Source organism: Poecilia reticulata, chromosome 18 (assembly GCF_904066995.2).
Source record: "Poecilia reticulata chromosome 18, P_reticulata-male-v2, whole genome shotgun sequence".
Taxonomy (NCBI): domain Eukaryota; kingdom Metazoa; phylum Chordata; class Actinopteri; order Cyprinodontiformes; family Poeciliidae; genus Poecilia; species Poecilia reticulata.
The window spans coordinates 14,037,968-14,047,707 of NC_088847.1; the positions used below are offsets into that span (position 1 = coordinate 14,037,968).

Consider the following 9,740-nt stretch of genomic DNA (forward strand, 5'->3'; position numbering starts at 1 on the left):
AAAACGTGAGTGGAAACTGTAAATAGACTTCTATGCATTAACATGGACTGTGTAGAAATGCGAGACTTTCTCTGGCTCCTTCAGCGCATGGCACAGCACTCTGAAGTATTCTGGTGGCAAATGTTTGGCAATAAGGAAGTGTTGACTCCTGTTCACACCAATGTAAGAATGCTGGTCAGAATTGGAGCAAAGATTTCAGCGTCTAAATGCTGTTAGAATTTGTGGCTGTGGCTCTGTGGGTAGAGTAGTCGTCTTGTGATTGGAAGGTTGTTGGTTTGATTCCAGCTTCCTCCTGCCACATGTCGATGTGTCCCTGTGAAAGGCACTTAGCCCCAAATTGCCTACTGATTTGCATATTGGTGTATAAATGTTTGTGAGTGTGAATGGGTGAATGTGACTCTAGTGGAAAGCGCTTTGAGTTGTCAAGATTAGTGGAAAAGTGCTATAAGTTCAGTCCATTATTTTACAAGCAGTCTCATAACAAAACTGTGACAAATTGCTCGTGCTGTTTCTCTTCCATTTCCCTCTTTTTAACCAGTCTACACCCTATGAACTCACATTGGAGCTGCAGACTTAATACTTCATCTTAGGATGCCATGATGTTTTGATTCCAGAGTTTGTGATGTAATCACTCTCTGGCACATTTTGTCTGTTTTCTCAGTTATCTTTTACTTCCTTTTGGACATGGAAAAGAGTAATACCGTTGGGAGCTACAAACCCATACGCAACCAAACGGAGTACGGTTTAAAAACCATGCAATATTAGCTTAACTAAACTGAATGCCTGTCCACGCAGTGCCACAATAACCCTGGAGAGCAGCTTTGCCACCATTGTTAAAGATCTTGGCTGTTCATAACTGCTCCCTTTAATGGGTCTGTTAAGCAGCGTTTTCTTCAGCAGCACATTTTTATGAGGCTCTTTTCCCAGTTTGCAGCAGAAGACATAATGCGCCTTCACGAGCCAGCTGGCCTGCCCTGTCTGCCCACCGGAGCTTCGACTGGCTTCAAAGCCCTCCTGTCACCTAACAATAATGAACGCTGTGCTCCTGCTTGGTGTGCCTCAGATGCTCACTGTCAGTCCATTCAACTCGGACTCAGGTTACAGTCTCCGCTAGTGCCGCCCTGCAATACCCACAATTTTCCTGGATCTCTCCTCTGTCTGCCAGTTTCTGTCTGCGACCATGATCCTTCTGCCGTTACGATGTGCGTCTCACCATATGGTCCGAATCAAGGGAATGTTCTTAAAATCCAAGTCAAACACTCGAGGGAGCAGAATGTCTCGACGCTAAACCGCCGTGCAAGTCATCAAAAATGCTCATTTGCGAAGGAATCTGCCTTGAAAGCTTTACAAAGAAAATCTTTGACTGAATGAAAAGGACGGATTAAGAAATCGATAAGTGGGCGAGGCACTCCCCACTGGGTCATCAATTAAACACCAAAGGAGTCCTTTTCAAATGTGTCCTGAGTGGGCCAGAGCAATCTCTTTCCCTTTCTGTTCCTTGCCCCTGCTATCTCGCTGTCCCCTCCGTTTGGTGTCTGGATAAAAGAGGGCTCAATGTGAACAAAGCAAACGATTTGGCAGAGCTTTGGGCGCCTGCTGTGACAGAAGCCACTCTGTTTGCTCGTGTGGATCAAAGTAGGGCCATCCGGGGGTGGGAAAGGCGGCTAAGACATGAAGACATTAGGACGGCACGCCAAGATTAAATGCATTGCTAATAATTTGACTAATCTGACAAACTGTTGTCACCCAAACCCACTGGAAATAAATAAAAAACCATAACCTATATCCACATTAACTATAATTTTGCGTTTAATGGGAGCTGCTTTATAGTTTGGTTTGATTTCAATAGGGATCTCCGTGTGTGTCTCTGCGCTGCCAAAGATGGTGCGATAAAGACTCGGACTCAGGCGCTGCTGCTATGGGAACATGACTCATTCTCGGTCCTCCTGCTCTACCTGTGGCAGCTGCGCGCCGCTTCATGAAAGCTATTTCATGCTCCTTTTGTTTGCCAACCCACACCGCCGAGCCTCAATTTTCAATAACATATCATATCAGATGGCAGTATCTGCACAATGAAGCTACCCACAGCTAAAAAAGCTTCTACTGGCAGCTCTTTTTTTTTTTTAAGCCACAGGAGGTTTATGAGGATGATTTGTGCCCTTTATTACATGAATGTGAGCCCGAACACAAACAGACTGTGCTGAATCAGTCAATCAGTGTTTATATTAGGCTGCTGCTGTGTAAGCAGCAGCTTGAGAGAGGCTTTTTATTTGCAATATGATTTTGCTGTATTTTCCCTCAAATCATAAACCAGTTAGTAACCGGTGATCTAGATTAATTATTGGATAGACGGAGAGCATTATGCCTCAATGAGTGCATAACTCAGGCTGTAATGTCTGTAGGTAATGCAGGGTTTCCAGTTTAAAACTGCGCAAAAGTTTTGAATCGTCTGTCATTTTTCCACATTTCTTGAGGTTTTTGTTTTTTCCATGGCTACTTTTTCAGCTCATTTTCAGTCCAGTTGCTGTGCAAGATAACTATCGATTAAATGTTTGGTAAACCTTTTAACTCAGACTTATGAATTGGTCAATCAGATATCGACATATAATATTGAAACAGACAGCGATCAGAATTGTCCAATACTTACAGCAGAAGGTATTAAACTTGGCGTGACAGTAATAAAAGTAGAGCCAAAAATCAGTTTATGAGGGCTATTCTGGATTTAAATATGGCTGCCAAACAGCGTCCCTTCACGATTAATTAGCACACCCAGTAAAGATTTTTATTACAGCAGCATAATCACACACAGAAAAGTGTGAGACTTTTTTTGTTTTTGTTTTCCTTACCTTCTTCCTCACTGAGTGCCAGACAAGCCAGTTACAGCTTTTATAAACTTTTTGATTATTTACCTAACTGTAGATGTGGGTAAATTATAAAATGAAGAACATTGTAGAAAACCCTGAGCATAATCTGCCCAACTTCATAAGAATGTTATACAGCAGCAGAATGACTTCAGTCAGAGGATGCTGTAACACTGGCTGCTACAGGAGAGCCTTCCATCAAACAACTCTTTGAAGAGACATGAACAATATAAATTACAACAACAATTCATTTCTTTTTGGATTAATGAAACCTTTTTTGTTTGATTTGACTTTTAGGTGAGTAGCCATTTTATGTCCAGACATCAATAGACATCCACCCTTCTTCTGTTCTCCAGTTTTGCTAGTTTTGAAGAGAGGATAGGCTAAACTCTTAAACTTTTTAGTCAAATCTGATTTTTTAAAATTTATTTATTTATTTTAGTTTGATGATCAACTGGAAAATGAAGCGTCTCTCAGGAGCTGCTTAATGTTTTATTTATTTCTTGTTATCTCTTAGATGCTGTAAATTTGCAGTAGATACTTAAAAAAAACCTGGCATCTCTTTTTTTTTCTATACTTGTCCACTTAGCAAAGGTTGCCCTATTTGGAGTGACGGTACGTTGAGAGGAACTGGGCTGAACATGAATACAGAATAAACCAAAGCCCTCAGAAAGCATAAAAAAAACCCTAAAGAAGTGTTTATTAAAAGATCATAAGAAAGTCTGGCTGCTTGGCAGGAAATATAAAGAAATCTGGATGAATTGGAACAACTGTGTAAGAAAGAGTAGGTCAACATTCCTCCAACACAATGATAATTACTTACTGCCTGTTATTACAAAGACTTGGTTTTTGGACCCAGCCAGGTATTAGGTTTAAGGATTGATTGCTTTTGGAATGATATTAATTTTTTTTTTTTTGCAAACTTTTCTTTTCTCTTACGTTTATCTATGACGACCTAAAAGATTTAAGAAGCAACAGCAGGAGAAGATTGAACTTTTCATGGCACCGTGTCTCAAGAGGACTTTGTCACAGTTGGGACAGAAAACAGAAAAATGCAACACTGCTTTTTTTATTTCTTTTTCAGAAATAAAAAAATTAATAAGAATTTGCCAGATTATGACCACCATCCGTTGCCCCCCGTTACCACCTCTACCTTTAAAAATAAACCTGCACACACACACACACACACACGGACGGACAGACGGCAGATGTTCGAGCTCAGTTTTATCTCTGCATGGTGCTTCAGCTATGTTGTCATACACTAAGAGGTGTGGAGGAGGTCCATCTGTCACAGCAGCACTACCCCTCCAAACAGAACCCGAGCTGCCATTCACAGCTCGCCCACGTCTCCTCAGCCTTCAGCCGCTGCTTCCTAGCACGCAGCGCTGCTGAGCTGAAAACACTAAATGCAGAAACAATCGTTTCATCTTGCATCATGACGCCGAAAGTTGACACCACTAATGAGCAGAGAACCTCAGTGAGGACTGATGAATGCTTGAGTCTTTGCATGGCAGCTAAAACCAATTCACAGGCTTATGTTGTGCATTCCAGTGCCAGTAATCATTCATATGCACTACTCTTGTAAAACAAATGAAACGACAACATGCATCACATTATTTTATATGATTTTGGATGCACAATGTGGAGGCATCTGAGTGGCAGCGCTTTAACACTTCCAAGTAGTTTTATCAGTGTGAGGTGTCAAATGCGGTGACAGGTCTGTTTTTACAGGTGACAGCAGTGAGCACCTCTGGGGAAGCTGCATAAATGTCGCAATTTTCAAAATGTTATATAAAAACAAAGTTCCCTGTCAAAAAAAATGTCTGTTCACATATTATCCAAAGATTAAAAAAATAAATACAACTTTATTACTTTAAATCTGACGCAGCTTGCAGAAGAAAGTAATTGTTTAAAATGTAAACTAATTGGTTAAATTGAGCAAACTGTTAGACAGCCAGGCGTGGAGATTTAGCTGACCTACTATTGCGATTTTCCGACAAGAACAGGAGCAGAGGTCAGGTGGCTGAGTTTTATTGCTTTCCTGCTAACTGCAAACCAGCAGACTGACGTGACTATTTATAAAGTGTGCACACCTGGAGGGCAGAGAGGAAGGAGTGAAGGAGAAGTGTTTGCTTAGTTTCCGGTGGGGCATTTATGGCCTGAATCTTGAGTTGTAAAGATTTGTGTATCCTAAATGGATTGTCAATAGTTGTAAAAGCAAGCTTTTCACTGCTAAATGCTGAACCAATCAGATTTCATTGTGAGTGGTGGCTCTCTCACTACACACGAAGAGTAAACGTTTACTTTTATTTCACCCTTTCAATTAAATTCGTTTTTTTTTTTTTTTTGGAAAGGGTTTTAGACACACTGTTAGAAAGGATTTTAGAGAATTGTAAACACAGTCCAATTCAAATAATTTAAAATTACCTTAATATATTGGGCGTCAAATCAGCTTTATCCCAGGTGAAAAAAAAAGTATACTTTAGTATACTTCAAACGTTCTTAAATTTGTTAAAGTACACTTTAACTATACTAAGTATTAAGTGTACTACCTATAAGTATATCTGAAGTATACTAAAAATACACTTGTACCAATTTCGAAATTAGTACTTTAAACACACTTAAACATAATTGTACCAAAATACACTTTTAATATATTAAATAAAAGTATACTTTTAAGTGAACAAAATATGAATGAATATGTATGAATTTTTAAGTGTCTTAATAATCTTTTACTATTTATTAAAATTGCATACAATAAAAAAAGGATAATCATGATGTAATTTTTAAGAAAGTATCCAATCCATTTTCAGATGTGTGATGTAAAATCTTATCAATGGCATTAGCTCCAGTTCATACTCCAGACCAGATGGTGGCGGTATTGCACACTTTCATTTATTTAAAAAAACGCTCCAAAGAGAAGAAAAAACTTGAAGCAGGGAAGATAACGGACGCTGTTCAAATTCGCCATTTTTACTCGCATAATGCCTTGAAAGTAGAGAGGGCCTTGACAATAGTTACTAACTTTGGTAAATTCAAGCTGGTGACATCCTAGTCTGAGTTAGACGACAACACAACGGGAACAACCGATGGAAATGAAATGTGTGTCACAAAAGGAGCCCGGAGGGATGAAGGCTGCTAAGTGTTGCTAGCTGGTGGTAAGTTTGCTTCAGTGGTGGAGAAAGTACTCAAAAAATGTACTTAAGTAAAAGTACAAATACACAGACGAAAATGTACTCAAGTAAAAGTCAAAGTACCACATTAACATTTTACTTAAGTAAAAGTAAAGAAGTACTGGTTTTTAAAAATACTTAAGTATTAAAAGTAAAAGTACTTGCTGAATGCAATGCCTAATCACTAATATCATTAAGTGTACTGATCATATGATCATATGCCACAGATAAAGCATGTTTTTATTCCGTTTACTCTGTAACATAGTTTAGATTTAGATATATGATTCCATTCATCATAATTTCAGGGATGGAAACATCTTGTCTCTTGTCCTAACATAACATGAACTTCACTTTTTTTGCCACACATTTATTTTGAAAGAAATCCAACTGGCAGAGGAGGACATGGAACCAAGTAGCCTCGTAGCAGAGTTGTAGTCTAGACCACCAAACCAAAGACCAAATCAAAACCAGCACCCCGCGCTACATGACAATAAAATTTAGTGCACCTATCAAAACTGCTTCTCAAATTGATCTGAAAGATTCACTTTCCCACCTAGATATTAAATACTTAGAGCTGAAATAAATCTAACCAGTGACAATTCAAACTCTTCTTCATTCTGTTTTGCTTTCATCTCTGTGCCACAATACACAGAGGTCTCCTGCCATCCCTAAAAAAATAATGCCCTGTGCGGTTGCCCATATTGCCAATGTCAGAAATAATAATTGTCTGCACCATTAAACATAGCAATTAACAACGCTCAACTATGAACACTGTCCAAGGCCCAATAAGCAAGAAGTAACCAAGCAGAAGGTGACTGTTCTCATCCTCCCTCCTGCTGCAATGTCTTCCACCATGACAGGTGACGAAAACAAAGAGCAATGAGCATGCTCTGTGTTCTTATGTTCTTGTTTTATTTATTCACCAATTAAATATAAAGATATTTTAATGAAATAAAATAGCTGCTGCAGTGTACACAGAGCATTACAAGAACAAAGAACGGCTCTCACTAAGGCTTCAGTACTGTAGGACTTAGTCAAGATCCGTCCAGAAGAATCGGATCGTCCATGAATGTCATATTACAATATTGCACTTTGGTCACAGCGTTGTCCCATATCTGCGACATGTCAGTCATCGCAGATGCAACATGTGTCTCAGTCAATACAGCTAGCTTTGCTAGCATCACGTCCACAGATCTTACCTTTCTTTAAGTTTTCCTTCCAAGTGACGTTAAAAATTGGACAAAGTCCCACCGTCTGTGAAAGCGAAGCGCTGCTGATTTTACATGTCGCCATATCTTATGATTTATGCAGCGCTTCTGTACTATTACATTACTGACGCTCAGAGAAAACCACTGCGCATGTCTTGGAGCTCCGCGTGCGAGTAAAGGTGGAGGCGATGAGTGACAACATACACGTAAGTCACGTTATTGCTCGGATTTTACGGCGCCACCTTAAATCCCTGAACTTCACATTTTAACAGAAAAAAAACACAATGCGACTTGGATGTAACGAGTAACGCGACAGTTTTGTAGAAATGTAGTGAAGTAGAAAGTACAGATATTTTCTGTAAAATGTAGTGGAGTAAAAGTAGAAAGTATCCATTATTAAATCTACTTAAGTAAAGTACAGATACACGAAAATTGTACTTAAGTACAGTAACGAAGTACTTGTACGTCGTTACTTCCCACCACTGGTTTGCTTATTAATTATCTTCATTTAATTATAAACAGTGCAGTAAAGATGTATAACTTACGTTGGTTTCTTAAATAATTTAGCAATTTTATTGTGACTTGTATGATTATTACTATAGCAATCATTCAGCTTCATGTTATAACTGCATGGAGGCTGTTTGTTGCGACTTATACTTTTTATTCATAAACTAACCTGGTTTTAATTAAGCTCCATAAGACAGAGAGACTTTGATATTGTGAGGTTGATGTTGTTCTAACTCGTTCACCAATGATTTTATCTTCAACATATGTTTGCAGTCTAACTAATCAAATGAAGATGAAAGAGGAAGCCAGAGAAATCAGGTGTTAGGAAACCTAAAGACTTTCTGTCTCAGAAGAAGCTCTGACTCCACCAGATCAACAACCAGCTCTGAGGATGAACCTCCACATCGTCTTCATGATGTAAGTTTGTTTTTTCAATGAGGAGCTAGCTACATTTTCAACAACAAAAACTGCTGTGTTACCAACACTAAGTGCTTAATAAACATGATTTGATTTAAAGATAACTGTACAGAATTTTTCTCTTCTTGTTAATCTAACAAGAAGACATACATTGTATTTGTTGATGACTTTCAGGGCCCAGTGATGGACTGGTGACCTGTCCAGGGTGAACTCCGCCTCTCATCTGATGGCTGCTGGAGATGGGCACCACCAGCCCCCCTCACCACCCTGCAAGGATCAGTGTGTTCAGATCATGGATGGAAAGATTTTAAGGTAGTTTGTCTCCTTAAGTCCACACTTAAAACAGCTTCATAGTTAATGCCAACATCAACTGATTCTATGACATTGCTGACTATTTTTTTCTACTTCTAACATAAACAGGCAAAGAAAACACCCAGAAATGTTTTTCCACCTCAGGCATCTGGTCCCAATCATCATCAGTTCTTATGATGTCACATACATGGCGAGTCCACAACGTCTTAAAATTGTAAGTATTATTTTTTTATTTGCCATTTTTCTGTTCTCTTTAAATACAAATGTTTTCTCTGTTTAATTGCTCTATTGTTCTTTTTTTGTAGGTTTCTGTAAGGTGCAGTGAACGGGAATGTTCTGTCGTTGATCCTCACTGTCATGTTTTATTGTCACACTTAAATTTTCATGTTCATTGTGTTCACTTTTGATGTGTAAACTAATCATTTATGTAAAGTTCATAAAGTTGTGAGTAAAATTGGTCAATTTTAAAATGTCGATTATATAAAAAATATTTGAATTACATGGGCATCTTGTGTAATTATTCTTTCCATGTAATTGTAGCCTAAAACAATGTAAGTACTGCAGTGTAGTTATGCATGTCATTTACAAAATAGGTACGTAGGAATATTAGGACTTTCACAAGTAATTAAAATTGTAGTTTATTATCAATAGCAGGAAATCAAAAATAAAAATTAAGTGTAATTTAAATACCATCCATCCATCCATTTTCTTGACACCCTTGTCCGTCAGTGGGGTCGGGAGGGTTGCTGGTGCCTATCTCCAGCTAACGTTCCGGGCGAGAGGCGGGGTTCACCCTGGACAGGTCGCCAGTCTGTCGCAGGGCAACACAGAGACACACAACCATGCACACACACACCTAGGGACAATTTGGAAAGGCCAATTAACCTGACAGTCATGTTTTTGGACTGTGGGAGGAAACCGGAGTACCCGGAGAAAACCCACGCATGCACAGGGAGAATATGCAAACTCCATGCAGAAAGACCCGGGCCGGGAATTGAACCCAGAACCTTCTTGTTGCAAGGCAACAGCTGTGCAGCCCTAATTTAAATACATTACTAATATATTAATAGTATATTTAAAATATATTTGAAGTATATTAAATATATATTTTTAATATAATTCTGAGACAGAATTATTACACTCAAAATATAATTATATCAAAATATAATAATAAATCTCTGAAATATATTTAAAAAGTATACTTTAAGTACACTAAGTACACTTGAAGTTGTTCCAAAAAAGTATGTATAGCATACTAAAAT

The 9,740-nt window shown here is 38.5% G+C and overlaps 1 long non-coding RNA gene across 1 annotated transcript; it reads left to right on the plus strand.

Moving 5' to 3' along the window:
* Positions 1–6,729: 6,729 nt before the first annotated feature.
* LOC145548775 (uncharacterized) lies at positions 6,730–9,525 on the plus strand. Its single transcript, XR_014084766.1, has 4 exons — positions 6,730–8,166; positions 8,341–8,478; positions 8,587–8,692; positions 8,784–9,525. It is a non-coding gene; the product is annotated as an uncharacterized LOC145548775 (long non-coding RNA).
* The last annotated feature ends 215 nt before the right edge of the window (positions 9,526–9,740 follow it).